The 15,782-nt window shown below is 37.8% G+C and overlaps 1 protein-coding gene across 4 annotated transcripts in view; it reads left to right on the top strand.

Moving 5' to 3' along the window:
* RBFOX1 (RNA binding fox-1 homolog 1) overlaps positions 1-15,782 on the top strand; it is an 862,353-nt gene that overhangs the window by 266,107 nt on the left and 580,464 nt on the right. The gene's annotated exons all lie outside the window — the stretch shown is intronic.

The raw sequence follows: 15,782 nt of genomic DNA, 5'->3' as shown, positions 1-15,782 counted from the left end.
AAAAAAAGAAATTGGACAGAAAATCTAATTTTGCCTTTGATGTTGTATTTCTTTTTTATTTTGACATTTAAATAAGATTTAATTTAGTTTAAGGTTTTGTGCCAGATTTCAAGGTAATGATGAGTTGTAATTTTACCAGTGTTGTTTTGTGCTTTCATATTAACAGTATTAATCATATGATTTCAATAAATACTACATAGCTTTCTAAGTTAGAAAGCAATGTTCATATAGTTCTTTTGCTTTGAGCGATGTGTAGATACAAGAAATGTGAACAAACACAAATAGGGATGATTCTGTTCTCTTGAAATATTGGTAAGTCTATAAAGATGCAGATGGAGCAGCCATCTAAAAAAATGTTGAAAAGGATATGTTGAGAAATCTGCATAGCAGGTCTGACACTTGAATGAGGAAGACATTTGGGTCATGAAGAGCGACTAAAGTCACTAACTGTGCGAGTGTTAGAATGGCGATAATAAAACTACCAGAGCAGAGTTGATGTGATGGTCAACTGTCTTCCCAAGATGTGCATGTTAATAAAAATAGATGAATCTTTAAGTGGTGTAGTGTTCCAAAAATCATTCTACTCTGACTTCAAGTTTAATTAGTGAAATCATCCAAAACCCACAGTTCTCAGCATAATACAAAAAGACTTAATGATGTGTGATGACTCACAAGAATACAGGAAATTACCTTATCTTTTGTAAATTAAGTCTTACTCTTCCCATCTTATTAAAAGATGGTGCCATCTTATTGTCAAAGCATTGGTAGTCAGAGCCTTCCAACCTGCTCTTATACAATTGAGCTGAACAACTTATGTGGAAAATATTGCTGGCCGTTGCTTTTTGGCATTGTAATTCAAATAGATCTCTGTCGCTTTTGTATTTTTCAAATAATCATGATCAAGATGTGCTGTAGTTACTTGTCTATTGGGGCTATTAAATGTGTGTGTGTATAAATATATATGCAATGTTTATTCAGTGCAGCAGATGTTCAGGGGAGAGGAGTAATTTGAACTGTGAAATGCAGCACACAGAATGGTAACCATTTTCCTTTTCTCTCCATCTCTCTGCCCAGTTTGTTCTTGCTGCAACATTAACTCTAACCTAGCAATAGATTTTGGTGAAACTTGCTATCTTTACTGCTCGGTTCTCTCACCGCCTGACCTTACCCCATTTCTCTTCCTTACTACTGTATCTTTTGGCTTTGGTGCTTGCTCCATTAGGTTGTCTAAGACAGGGAAGGCTTTCTGGAGTCTCTTTGCTTGACCATTAAAAAGTTCACAGCTCAAAATATTAGTAGTTCACCCCACTTGTCACCATGTGAGCCATTCAAATCAAGTTATCTCCAAGTGAATCTCATTTACTGAAGTCCTAACATATACTACCTTTACCGTCTTTTCTGTCTCCTTTAAAGTGGCGTAAGAATATACAAGTCTTAGGTCTTACATGGAAAGGCAGAGAAAAGAATTGCAGGGCATGGCTTTTTAAAATACAGTGGAGACATCTGGTTTCTGCTGCTAGAGGTTCTAGATCAGTTAGATTTTGCCAATAATATATGGATGGTAGCACCACCATAATGTTCCAATTTGTGGCAAGAAATTTGTTACTTTTGTGTTCAAGGTCAGACATTGGTTGTTAGCAGCAGAGAGTCCAGGATCTTCAACAATATGTTTAACAAGCAGACCTGTATCCAGTTGTTTTCAGGGATACAGTGCTCCTTGTGTGTTGGAGATAGGGCCTGTCGGGGAAGGTGAGGCAATGAGCAGAACATCCTTCAGCTGCACACTAGCTTCCTGGGGCAGCAGCAGGAAGCGATGGAATAATGGTACAGCACATTTCTTTAAAACGCCCAGCAAATTTATTATTTTGGGAACCTTTCTGTGGTTTTATGTTTAAGAATATAAGTACCACACATATGTAAATATACATATATATATATACACACACATATAGGTAATCTCCTAAGTCTTTGTTCGTTCTAACTTTCTGCTAGAGTGAGATACGACATACTTAACCTTTAAGTAATATTTTATTACAACATGATATAAAATTGACTTGCAGTTTTATTATTACTGCAGTTTTCATTCAAAATTTTATATCCTTGAATTAACTTTATTCAGTTGAAGTCAATGTGGAATAGGTTGCACTGACTCGTCTCCTGAATTTTCACCATTTTCCTTCTTTGTTGTTTGTAGTGTGAATGTAATTTTGTTTTCCTAGTAAAATTAGCACTTAAACTAAAATGCTGTAAGAACACTACTGTCATCTGATTAGTAGGATTGAGGTTATCCCTGAAGAGAATGAAGTGAAGGCCATGAAATTATCTGAATATCAGGGCATACTGATGGCCAACCCAAATAAAAAGCTGTCAGAGAGAAAACCTCAAAAAATTATGAGTATATACACCTCAAGTGACCACAGTACAATTTACAGTTGTTCAGGAGAAAAAAAACTAAATTCTCAAAATTCTGGTGTTCTTTAAAAAGAATACAGTAAACAAATAGAAGCCCATCTATGCATTTTCCTTCCTGGCATACTTGCACTACACAGTAATAAACAAGATATAAAGGTGCTCTGAGCCTGTGAGGTTATCCAGAAGTAAAAATATAGTGATCCATCCTGGCTCTCATACTTATTCAGGTTATATTTCCCTTTAGAAAATTCTTTCATGTGCCAGTGGAGTATCAGAGAGAGATAATGATCTGTTGAGCAGAAGCAATGAAGTAAGACTCTCGGTCAATAATTTGCTCATAATGCCAGCCAGTGAAATAATATATTGTCTGGTACAGCTGCTCAGTTACGTATACGTTGTTCAATTCGTTTCAAAGCTTATCCTATACACAAATATTTGGGTTTGAGTGTAGCATACCAGAAATTAAATGTCATTTATGTGTATTTGCAGGTATTTATGACAGGGAAAAGAATGAAATTTGTCTTTAAAATTTTACTCTGAATCTCAGTGAATCTACTTAAAATTAAATGTATCCTAAGTCATCCTGAGCTCAGCATAACAATCATTCTTGTAGAAAATTTCTATTTTAAAACCAAAGGTAACCAAAAAGCATGTTATCAGTAGACTACTAAGCTTCACTGGGAATTTAAACATGTGATAAGTTTTTGGGTTTTATACTTCAAAAGAGAAAAATATAACTATATTTTACATTGGGATTTTTCCATTGTATATTGCAATATCTGCTGTAATGGCAGATGCTGCCTTGGCCTGCGCTGATGTAGTTCATGTAGTCTGATAGGTACTATATAGCTCAGCTAAAAATAAATGGTAAGTATTTGCTCTTGAAAAGCTTGTACTTCTTTCAAGTAAGACCTAAATGATCTAGATTAATTTTTATTATTTCTTGCCATTTTGTGTGATACTGGCAACAGCAAGAAATGTCTCCCTTAATAGTGGCATAATTGAATTTCAAGTTTTGTGTTTGTCAGAAACAGAAATATTTTGCCACCTTAGAAGCTTCTCCACTTTCTGGAATCTTTTCATGATATTTCACATGCAGACTGTGTTGTCTGTAAGCTGTGCTGTGGATGTTTTTTATACACGGATCATAGAAAAAAAATATTTTTTTTTTTGGAAGTCTCCAGATTTCATAAGTGACTTGGAGTGCCATTGTGTCCAATTAGGATTTGTCTCCCTTACAGAACAATGTTTTTGAAAATATTTGCAATTCACAAAATAATATATAAGCTTTGGGGTAACTATATGTATATTCTAGTTATTCTGTAAGTTTAATTATGTTTCGTTATGAACTGCTTACAGCAGTTCTCACTGGGGGTGGTGATGGGGGGAGAATAGGGAGTAAGGGCAAATGGAGCTGAATGTGGCGTAAAACCAAGGGAAATCTCATATTAAAGATTCACCAATGAATCTTTGCAGACTTTATGCAAATCCGGTGGGTATTTTGTGAAAGTGTTAATGAGTGTCACATCCTGATTACTGCAGATTTCCCCTTGCATTCCCAACCGTACCAAATCCAATTGAAACTGCTAAAATTAACACCAGAAGTCCACAATAGTTGGTCAGAAAAATGTGTGAAATGTGTTTTTAAAATATCGTGCCCTAATTATTCTTGGAAACGTTATTTATAGATGTTGATAAAAAATACCCAGTATGCATTCCCTGATGGATGACAATCTTAACATTGATCCTCATAAATCCTTCTGAAGGACTATCTATTTCTGGGGTATTTTTTTGCGTCTCACTACAGATGAAGCCATGTAAATTAACTGACCTATCATAGAATCACCAGGTTGGAAGAGACCCACCGGATCATCGAGTCCAACCGTTGCTATCAAACACTAAACTATGTCCCTCAGCGCCTCATCCACTCGTCCCTTAAACCCCCCCAGGGAAGGTGACTCAACCCCCTCCCTGGGCAGCCTGTTCTAGTGCCTAATGACTCTAGGGCTCCTGTTCAGAATCTACTTGCTTACCTACTAGGAGCAGCTTCTTTTGCCACAGCTCGTGCTGGTCCTCTTGCTTTGTGTGAGGTGTGGCCAGTGATATCTCCTGTTAGCTTTGCTTTTTGTTGTGTGTGCAGTCTCTTCTCTGAACCTATCTCCCACCTATTTCTGGTTTTGCAGTTTTGAGACAATTCCATGTCCTTTTGCTCCCTTTTCACTCAGCAAACCCATTCTGTCCTTAGAATGGGGCCAAGAAAGCCCTTGCAACTTGTGAAGATACCTTCAATGTATGAACGTGGGGGGAGAGAGATTTTTCATAACACCACTTTGGGATGCCACTGATATGAAGGCATCTGGATATGATAGCAGGCAGTTGGTTATGTATCTTTTATTTAGCCTGTCTTTATCTGCCAACCTACCGTATGCTGTTAATATAATTCTGAATGCCTGCGTATATGACAAGTCATGACCATAATGAGCCTGTTTATTTCAAGATACGTAGTGGCATTGCTTATTTGCACATTAAAGGAAACTTTGCTGGAAGAAGACAAATTTGAGGCTACAAAAGCTTTGTGATTATTATAATGCTAATCTGTATTCATTCCCATATAGAAAGTGTCACATCTCGAATACTTTAAAAAATTAATTAGTCAACTCTGTTGTGCCACAGATGAGCAGAAGCAAGTGGTTTCTTGCATCCACAAGCTGTGACATTCTCTGTGCCAAAATGACTTTAAAGGAGAGAAGGCCCACGTTAACTGAGTCAGAAGTGGTCCCTTCCTCTTCCTTGTATCCGACAGGGTACAAGGTCGTGGCATTTGTGTGACTGTTGCATTAAATTATGAAAGCGTAATTAAAGCACGTAAAGTAACAATCCCTACCTTTCCTTACAGCTATGTTGATAAATATCTTTAAATATTGCATGCATTTTAGTAGGAATATCATGCATCTAATGTTATTGTTGTAAGTATCATTGGGATGTTTTGCAGTCTGGAGAGCAAATGTAAATAGGCTGAGTAAAAATAAATACAGCTGCTTGTTTGTCATTAAATAAGAATAAAAGATACACATTTACGCAATTTCTCAACAGAACTGTACCTCCACATGCCCCACAGATTTGCACAGGAGGAGTGTTTCTTTGCCCACTTTCTAGACCAAAAATTTTCTAGAAATCTGAGTAACTTGCCCATCATCCTTTGGTTTTTCTCTTAGATTGGTGCCCGTGCATAGGGGCGATGTGTCAGGCTCGCCTTTCTCACATGGGGTTGTGTTCACCGTGGTTTACTCAGGAAGTCAAGGCAGAATCAAAGGTCCAAATTCAGACTCTTCTGAGTGTGTGTGCCTCAAAGGATGCCAGGCAGAGCCTTGATTGACTCTTTGGGGACTTCCAGCTGTGGTCTTGGGACTGGAAAATGTTTTCTGTTAACTCTATTTGCTGTGGTGAGTAGTGCACAGAGGTCCTGTTCTGTGGAACAGGCTGTAGTTTATCGCTCTGAAGGGATGCTATGCACAAAAGTTGCTACAACAGGAAGCCCTTCCAGGTGTTTTAGATGTTTTCCCTTGTATTTTTACATTTCCTCTTACACTGGTATGGCAGCACTGGCGTGTGTGTTTGTTGGTCCTGTGGCTCTTCAGACAAATTAACCTGCTGCAGTTTTACTGATGAAACAATTTGCAGCAATACTTTGTGAAGTGAAGGAAGATTACAGAATTGCAAGACATTTTAAATTCACAATACAGAATACAAGTTGTGTTTTCTAAATGTTACTAAAGAAAGAATGGTAATTTATTTGTGAATAACACCCACAAACACATCCAGATTATGTCTGAAGGGAGTGTCTAGGGCACTGTTAGAAGTCCATGTTGCAGCCTTGCCTAGTAATCCTTGTTCTTGCTGAAACTTTATTTGCCTTAGCAATGTAATTTTTTTGTGAATAGTTTTGCATTTCAGCAGAGTTGCGAATACATATAAGCACTGAAGGAATTATTTTGTTTCCAGACTTCTCAGAGACCTGTTTCTCCTTCATGCTGGCAGATGCATCATTATCCTGTTTCAGGCTAAACGTTGCAACAATCTGAAAGAACATAGTTGATGGCCTTAAAGCAAATGCTTCTCCTAACTGTTCTTTTGTGCTTTCCTTATACTTGAGAAAACAGAGATACATACTTTTTTCTTTGATCTCATGTATCTTCAGAAACCTTCCTTTATTTTAAATCTTGGATAAATAATTATTTTTTGAATATGACCTACTGAAGCAGCAGTGGCTGTGCAAAAAAAAAAAAAAATTCACTATCCTGTGGAATATGCATTTTGGGCTCCTTTTTGGAATGTGAATACAGAGATGACTTGTTATTTCTATGACAGCTTTCATAAGATTTTTACGAGAAATGTTTTTTGAAGCAACGTCTGAAATAACATTTATTTCATCAGTACTAGTTGTATAGAACTTGCATGGAAATAATGTTCCCCTTACTATTTTGCTGATGGTATTTCATTTCCTATGTTTGTTTCTGAATAACATTAGGCATGAATTTATTGCATAATGATAGCAAATAAAATTTTGTATGTAATACTTTGAAAAGTTTTGCATTTTGCATTCCAGTAACAGTGTGAAATTACATGTCTTTGGAAACTTACAAGTGACCTCATTTGTGAACTATTGTAATTGTATGTATACTAGGACGTTCAAGAGAGATTAACATCAATTTCATATAACTGCTTGAAAAAGACAGTGCCAATTAATAATGCCAAATGAAACACTAATTCTTTATAAATACTATTTGAGAGTAAGTGGCTAAAGAAAAAATACTGATATTTTGATTATATAGAAAAACAATTGGTAAAAACACCTAATACTTTATATGACCGATTCTTTTGAACATCCCTTATATAAGTCTAATGCTAAAACCACTTATTTTTGTGCACTCTTGTAATTAGTCTCAGTGTAAAGTTAGCAATATAGTGGATGGTTGCAGGGTCTGGCCCCTGGAGAACATTTTAATTTCTTCTTTGTAGAGGAAAAACTTCTATTGGCTAGTTGTTATTTCTTTTGACAGCTCGGGTTTAAAAATCCATATCGTTTAGGTATGGAAATATTATATTTAGTGTCAGTGGGACATTATGAATTCTCAGATTTAAGTTCCCTTGAGCTTTGATTGTCTTGTAGGACTGTGACATATGATTGATGTCGTGTTTCTTAACATGTTGGTCATCTCCCTTAGACTTGCTCACTGCAACCATAGACTATTTTGGAATAAAACTGCAGTATGTTTATTATAAATTGTGTGATATTTTCCATCTGAATATGCTTTGTTAGGCTTACCTTCTGTAATACTGCTGGTGGCATGTAGAAAGAAATCATTTCAGCAGTAATCCATCAGGCAGGGAGAGCCCCCATGTGTTTGACGTATAAGTGCATTAGAGATTAAAACACATTTCACCATCCTGAATAAAAAGTATTTTCAAATCTGTACAGGTGCAGAATTACCTTCTGCTCAAGATGCTACTTTTGGATTTTACCAATCATTTTCCTTCAAAGATTATGTTGCTTTTTAATAGTTCCCATGGCAAAGAAACTTAGTTGAAGACTGAACCCATTACACAGTGAACATTTTCAGCTGCAAACTCTCTGGGATGACAGCATACCTTTGGATCAGTTTTAAAAAGCTTGAACAAGCCACACCATTCTCTAAAAGGCACCTACTTTACAAGTAGTTACTTTGGTCTATTTCTCTGTGAAGTGATTTTCTTTGTGAAGTGGAAAATACAGAAACAAAAAGCTCTCTTTTTAAGGAGAAAAGGATGTAAAGGCTTAGATGATAAACAGTGAGATTTATTTAGAACTTCTGATGTAACATGAGACATAATGCGATGATGCTGTTCTGTACTATTCAATAAATTCTTTGAAAATATTCCTTCAGGAATCTCAAGTAAAAAGACAGAAATCTGGGATTTCAGAAACTTCAATGGCCACTGCCATCACAGTGATATTTCACTTAACTAATGTTTGTCCCCGCAAGTACAGTGGAAGGAACAAAGGTTAGAGAGATGCCTTCCCCACGATAGCACGTATCTGTGTTAGAAAGTCATGACAAGGATCTTTGGAACATTCAACTTCCCTGTTGTGATTTCTAACTCAAACTGTTGTTTATCCCACTGATCAATTGACAGAGAATTTTACTCCTGTTCTTGATATTGCTCCATAAACTTTGTTGCCCCGATGCATGTTTTTCCACCCAGAGCTGATGAAATATCTGTGCTGCCAAACAAGGGGATGGCATCCTGGATAAGATTCTTTAGACCCCAGTACAGTGATTCAAGGGCAACCAGTGGTGTCATTTGACCATTAGAGTTTTTGAACAGTTTTATCTCTTCTTCATTTTTGAGGTGGGAGAAACAATCAGAAGACTGAAGTTATCCACTGCTTAGAGACAGTGGTGAAAATGAATGTATAAATATGTACAGATTTTTTTTTTAATCAAGCCAGTTAATTCTGTAGACTGAAATGAGACTTTACTATTCTCTCTTTTCCTTTCTTTCAGTTGGATATAGAAATCTGGAGTATTATTTTGATTGATATCTGATCGTTGTCACAACCTTGTGAATGATGCCGCCTGTACTACAGCAGAATGTTCTTTGCGAGTGCTTCCCCCTATATTTATCACTAATGAGATAATGAACAAGTTTAAACTCTTTATTGTGACTTGAATAAAGAATTACAATCTCAAGAACAGCACTGAGTCCCATAGGTAGTATCTGGAGGAGTTGCTCGTCCCCTGACTGAATGACTGTATGTGCAGCAAAGGCCAGAAACAACAGGCCCAGAGGTAACTGTGATGTTTCTTGAGTGCTTTATCTCTCAGTGACCTTGTCCTGGGAAGGATATTTTTGTCAAAGAGCAGTGGCAATTGCTGCTGGAGCCATTTTTAATGTAATACCAAGAATGGACAGAGATCAAAATCAGATTTAAATAACAGACCTATAGGCAAGCCCATAGTGTTTTGTTGATTGTAAATGCCAGGAGATGGTGTTTTAGTAATTCCTGTGGTTTGTTTCATCCATGTTTAGACACACAAGGTGGTTTAATTGGAATTTCTGCATTTCAGTGCTTTAGTGCTCGGAAGCATATTAACTCTGGCTTAGCAGTTAGTGTTTATTCATTTTCTGAGCACTGTAGGGTCATTAATCCTCAGAGCCCTCCTGAGAAGTAAGAGATAGGAGATAGGTGCTGTGAGGAGTAATATTCTGATTTTACAAGTGGGAAAACTGAGGAGATGAATAATTTGGTCAAGGCCACACAAGAAGCCAGTGTGAGCTCTGAGATTTGTTTTGGCTGTTAGCCCAGTGGTCAGGCCAGCCCTTGTAGCATCCTACTTTTTAGATTATACACTCGTGCCTGGTTACTATTATGATGCTTTTATTGTCCCACTGTCTGTCTAGGTAGATGGTTTTCTCTTCCCTTCAGGTAATAAGGTGATCACAACTACAAGAGAAACTTCAAAACTTGGAAAACTTCATGAAAGCAGAATCTGAATGTACTATTGTTTTGCATTTTTTTCAGTTTTCACAGAACATAATTAAACCTTCTTTCTCCTGTTCTGCTGGAAATGGGTGCAAATTCTTTGACTTGTATATGCAAAAAGGGAATGATTACTAGAAATCACTTTCTTGGAGATCCATTTGTTAATCTTTTTGCTTGCAGAATAATGATAGATATTGAAAGATGTCTTACTGAAGTTGTCATTTTTGAGAAACAGTCTATGTGTGGTATGAAAATACATCCTCTAGAATTAGAGAAGTCCCCTGAGCAGCAGTATCCTGAGGATTGTTTACTTCAGTACCAGTGGTTGTTTGTTTACAGTTTATGCAACTAGAGTTATAAACAGATGCACTGTGAAATAACTTATTTGGTAGAGTATAAGTAATGATTTTGTGTAGTGGAAGACATTGGTTTTTAGTTTTTCTCTGAAACATACACTTATTTTCTCATCTTCACAAATGGGTTAATTGCTACCACATCTTGTAGAAGGTGTTCAGGTTTTGCTTTGGTTCCAGCCGCCCTTTGTCTTAAAAATAAAACTCTCTCTGCCGTATTGTTAGTTGTAGTCAAATTCAGAACTTCACTAGGCATTATTTAATCAAAATGTTAACCATTTTTGTTAAATATTTTTGTTAAATATTAGTTGACTATTTCGATTAAGTATTTTATGTATCAAAATGTTAATCGTAGGATCGATCAAAACAGCGAAGCCTGCAAACTTCAGGACCTCATCTAGTATTTTAATAACTAATATTTAAGATACAAATAAAGACGTTCCGTGAACACCTTATTGAACGCAATCCGCTCTCCCCCTACCCACCTTTCCTTTCCTGCAAGGCTGTGTGTTTTTTTTTTTTTTTAGCTGAGCGTGCAGAACCGCTCTGATCTCCAAATAAAACACAATGACTTCAGGGGATGCAGCCTGCCGGGGATGCGGCGAGGGGAGAGGAAAAAAAAAAAAAATTCCGCGCTGGGGGGTGGGTCGCCAGCCCCGTCCCGCAGCCCCTGGACCGCGGGGGATGGGGGCAGCGCTCCTGTTCCGAGCGGGGCTCACCCCGGGGAGCTCCCTATTTAATGTAGGGAGAGGGAGGCGGGAGGGAGGGAGGGAGGGAGTCGAGAGGGAACCTGCCCCGCCGCTGGTGCCCTCGGCGCTGATGCTGATGCTGGAGCCGCGGATGCGCGTCTTCCCCGCGCCCCCAGCGCGGCTCCGCCCGGCTCCCGGCGATGAAATCTGGGCGGCCGCTGGCGGGCGATGCCCTTCAGGTAAAGCCTTCGGAAGCGTCGGACCGCGGGGAGCCGGCGCTGGGGAGCGGCGCGGGGTGTCGGGTACCGGCGCTCGGCTGCGCTCGCGTTGCAGCCGCCGGCGGCTCCGCCGCGGGAGCGCGGCCAGGTTGGTGTGTCGGGGCTCGGAGCCACCGGGGAGGCTGAGCCGGGGCTCGAGGAGCCGCGTCGGGGCTCGGGGATGCTGAGCCGGGGGCGGGGGAGCTCCCGGGAGCGGCCCCGGGGCCCCTCGCGTCCCTCCCTGCGCGGGGCGGGTGTGCGGGGGGGTTTCTTGTCCTCCCTCCGGGAGCGGCTGAAGTTGGCGTCAACTTCGTTCTCAGGGAGATGCTTAACTTTGTTTTGATGGGGCGTTTATGTGAGATGGGGCAAGAATCTCATTGGAAATGGATTTGTCGGATGAATTATTGCGTTTAGTAGACGGGTTGCAGGATTCCCGTGCAAGCCACCTACGTATTCAACTTTATGGTACCTGTGTATTCTCAGCATAATAGCATCGTGTTAGAAAACAGTTTATATGAGAATTTTAAAGTTTTATTACTGTGCTTCTTAAACTACATCGGATGAAACAATAGCGATTTTTTTCTTAAGAAATGCGGGTCAAATATGCAGGTGAATTCAGCCAACAATCCATTTATACGTGCACAGATCTGAAAAGCAGCAGTAGGCTCGAAAAGACTGGGGTTTGAAAACATCTATCGGTTGCCAGCAGATACAATTGCAGAACAATTTAAATATTTTGAATGACTTCACTGATTTTCTTTAAAAAAACCCACATGCTTTGAAGTATGGAGAGTGAGGGAAGATTGTTTGGGGGTTTTTTTTTGTCTTTTTTTTTTTTTTTTAATCCTTGGCTTTTAAAAAAGGAATATCTTCTGTACTCTACTAGGAGTACCATATCTTTTAAAGACTTGCTGTCACATGTGGGAGGCTGTGGCACGGTCCAGTAAGGGAATGCTGGGCTCCAAATGTTTCGACAGTAAGGACTTGGTTAGCAGTTTGGGCACTGTAAAATCGCATTGCTTTCAGGACCGTATATTGAATGCCACCTCAGATATTTTATTTAGATGGATATTGATGAATTTATTAAGATCCTAAACAGCCTTTGTATTTGTCAGGTCTGTAGTGAAAAGGAATTTGGTCTTGGTACAGACATAATTAGGATTTATATATGTATTGAATGCAGAGTTCCCAATTATTTTTGCTTATGAAATACTTGAGAAATTTGGGTTATGTACAGTACATTGGTTTCATATGTATTTCTAAAATGTAGCAATAGATGTGCAGTGTTTGAATGTCTTGATATTCTGTTCATCAGTTGTAGCTGTTTTCTTATACATTTGCTTTTCATGTTGGTCTGATTTTTGAACATGCAAATGATGTTGACTTCTGAAAAGTGAGTGAAACTGCTCTTAAGTAAACATCGTTCCCTTTCCTGCATTAGGAGCAGCAGTGGTGTATGTTATCGCTAGTTTCATATTGGAGTCATTTAGTGGAAACAAAATGGACTTTTTGGTTTTGATGCTTTGTAAGAAGCTTCTCTGTCAATCACCAGCCTTACTCCCTCTAGACCTATGGGTTCCTTAGGGATTCAATTACATCTTTCAGAGTTTTTCTTCCTAAACCAGCACCAAATTTCTTGGCATTTTAATGTTGTAAATGTACAAGATCTCACATTACCTTCATTTTAACGTGTAGACAAGAAGTTATGTTTAGCCAGTGCCACCTCAACATGCAATACACTGATACCTCGGCAAGTGTAAATAGAACTAATTATACCCCTTTCCAAGTGCTGTTTTAGAGAGATGGAGCTTAATGCTACCACTCATTTCTACATGAATCAGAATAGTAGATAGATGAAACTTGATTATTATTATCTAGAATGGTGTTTATAGTGAGCGTTTCTAACTTCAAACCAGTCACTTCACCAATATCTTCATCATGGCATTGTTCAAATTTTTTGATAAAATTTTCACAAAGGTTCTCGGCTTTGATCAGAAGAGACAAAACTTTTCCAGGGACAAGAAATTAATTTATTCAGTGCTGAGTCTTGTGGTATTCTAAATGCTATCAAATGTCTAGAAAAATGTCTTAAGTATAGTATTGGAAATTGGGACTTTTTCTGTTGTCATGAAAGATATTATTATTAAATATTAATAACTTTTGTTAAGATAAATGTGTTAGAGATGGCAAAGGAATCATTGAAGTAGAAAGGAGCAGGAAAAGAAGAATGATTAACTCTTGCTTCTAAGTCATTGTGTTAGTAGACCCAGGGTAAAAAAAAAAAAACAAACAGAAAACAAAACCAAACTGTGGAGAATTTTGACCATAGAAAATATCTTGTCTAATTTTTACTTATTTTAAGTAACATACTAAGGAAGAGTTATTTTTAAGATAGCTCAAGCCAACGAAAGTCAAGCTTTTGTTTGGCTTCAGTGATACTGATTTGGAGTTTTTCTTAGAGCGATTATGTCACAAGATAGTACATTTCTGGAGTTTAGAGATGGGAGTAAAGATTACAGGGTGCCTTGATTACTGATGATATTTCACTGTTTTGGGGTTTTTCATATATATTTTGAGACTGGGATACAATTTACAATATCACCTAGGAACTCAGTGTAACTTTTGAAATAATGTATTAACTTTATGTGAGAATAAGTTTTACTTTTGAACACAACCATTCTGCCATAGTATGATTTTCAATCATATTGAAAATTAATTCAGAAAAATTATCTGCCTTTAATTTTGTTTTGGAATATGTTATGAAAGGAACAGTTCTCATAAACTGAGTTGTCAGGAGATAAAAAACTCAGAGGGCTATCGTGGTAGATGGGTGATCGATTTGCACAGTTGTGCCTTTCTGGCCACAAGATGTTCCATGAGAACTTAGTCAATAGATGGAAGAAAATTGCAAGATTTTCATTTAAAAAGGTGCATTGTAAATACGTTTTCTCTCAAATGTGAATGCCATGGGACTGCATTTGGATGAGATAGCAGGCAGTTAGATAAGAGAGGAGAAATAAATGTCTAAATGACTCTTTTCTGGTAGTGTCTCTGTCTAAATTTGTATGTGAATAAAGTTTAATTTTATAGCCTGTGATCTCTTTTCAGTTGTGGAGTTCTGTACCAGTAGGAATAAGTCATCTTAGTTTTTTTTTTTTTTCCCTTTTTTTATTTTTAAGATATCAAATGGAGATGGTAAGGAATGCAGCAAAGTTGCTGCCTTCAGTGTCGTCGTACAGTCACTACTTGTACTTTACTTGAACTTCAGTTTGGACGGTGTGACAATGTGCTTGCTTTGGGGGATTGGGATAGAGTGTAAGCATTTCTGCTTTATATTTGCCTTCATCGTGTCTGCTCTGCATTTGATTTCAGGTAAACGTGTTAAATTGCATAGGCTGCAATTTCTCTTTATTGTCATTGAAAATAAAGCACAGTATGGCTTCTTCCACCAGGTTGCAATCAGAGGCTATTTTTGTTCTGCAGTTAATTACAGGTCTCAAGCACAGCAATAAGGCTTCTGGAGAGTGATATTTTTCTGATGGTCAGGAACATTTTAAAAAAGAAATGTTCCAGAGTTTCACAGAGGCTTATTAGTTGCCTTTCACAACAGACACACACCAACAAACTTTTTTTAAAGTAGTAAAATGGAGAAACTGCTTGAGTCAGCAATGACATCCAGATTCAGCAAAAACTAGGTTATGAATTCAAGCAATTAAACATGATAGAAAGCCCAGTTTTACTGCCTTGACTTAATAAGCTTCCCGTATTTTTTTGGATACATAAAAACTTCAACATGTTCTTTTCTGTCAGGTGTTCACAACAAAAAGTGCAGCACTAAAGCACAAAAACTCTTGAAAATCCTCTTGCTTTGCATTTCTACTTTCAGTTTTATTTAAATACTTTTATTCATAGGAGAAGCAAACAGTACTAATTTCTTGGGCTTAATAAACAAGTATCCACTGAGCTCCAGGTATATGTACTTGCATTTTGGTACAGGTAATTAAAGCTGGACAGGTTAGATATTTAGGGATCAGTAAAAGAAACCCTTTTAAGTAATACTTGATATTTGTTTGAAATAAGTTTCCTAAAGATGATCAGATATCCAAACAAAATTTTCATGTGGAAGGCTAGAGGATCCTTTTTTGTGTGCTTCTGGTTTTATGTATTTGATTTTCAGTAATTTTAAGCAGATTTCCTATCTATTAATTATTGCACATTTAGCTTTGTAGAAAAGGTGAGGGAAGGAACCAGATGTAAATCCTGGTACAAATGGCTCATGGACCAACCTGAACTTGAAAAGAGCTTTAGCGAAGATATCGCTGAGAGCTTGCATCTTGGAGTATGATGTAAAACGCAAAGGAAACCTCCCACCCTCTGCAAATGGAAGTTTTTTTTGGTCTTCTAGTGCTGTGATGCTTTCTAGATAGGCTCTTAGGGATTTTTAACTTCAATGTTTTCCTTGTTAAAGTTGAACTTTCTGATTACATGAGTAATAATAATCCAGGAATGAGGTTTGATCCTTTTGTCAGATAAGGAAACTGCAGCT

The sequence above is a fragment of the Phaenicophaeus curvirostris genome, chromosome 16 (assembly GCF_032191515.1).
Source record: "Phaenicophaeus curvirostris isolate KB17595 chromosome 16, BPBGC_Pcur_1.0, whole genome shotgun sequence".
Lineage (NCBI taxonomy): Eukaryota > Metazoa > Chordata > Aves > Cuculiformes > Cuculidae > Phaenicophaeus > Phaenicophaeus curvirostris.
Note: the sequence above shows the minus strand (reverse complement) of the source record. Positions and strands in the feature narration are given on the sequence as shown.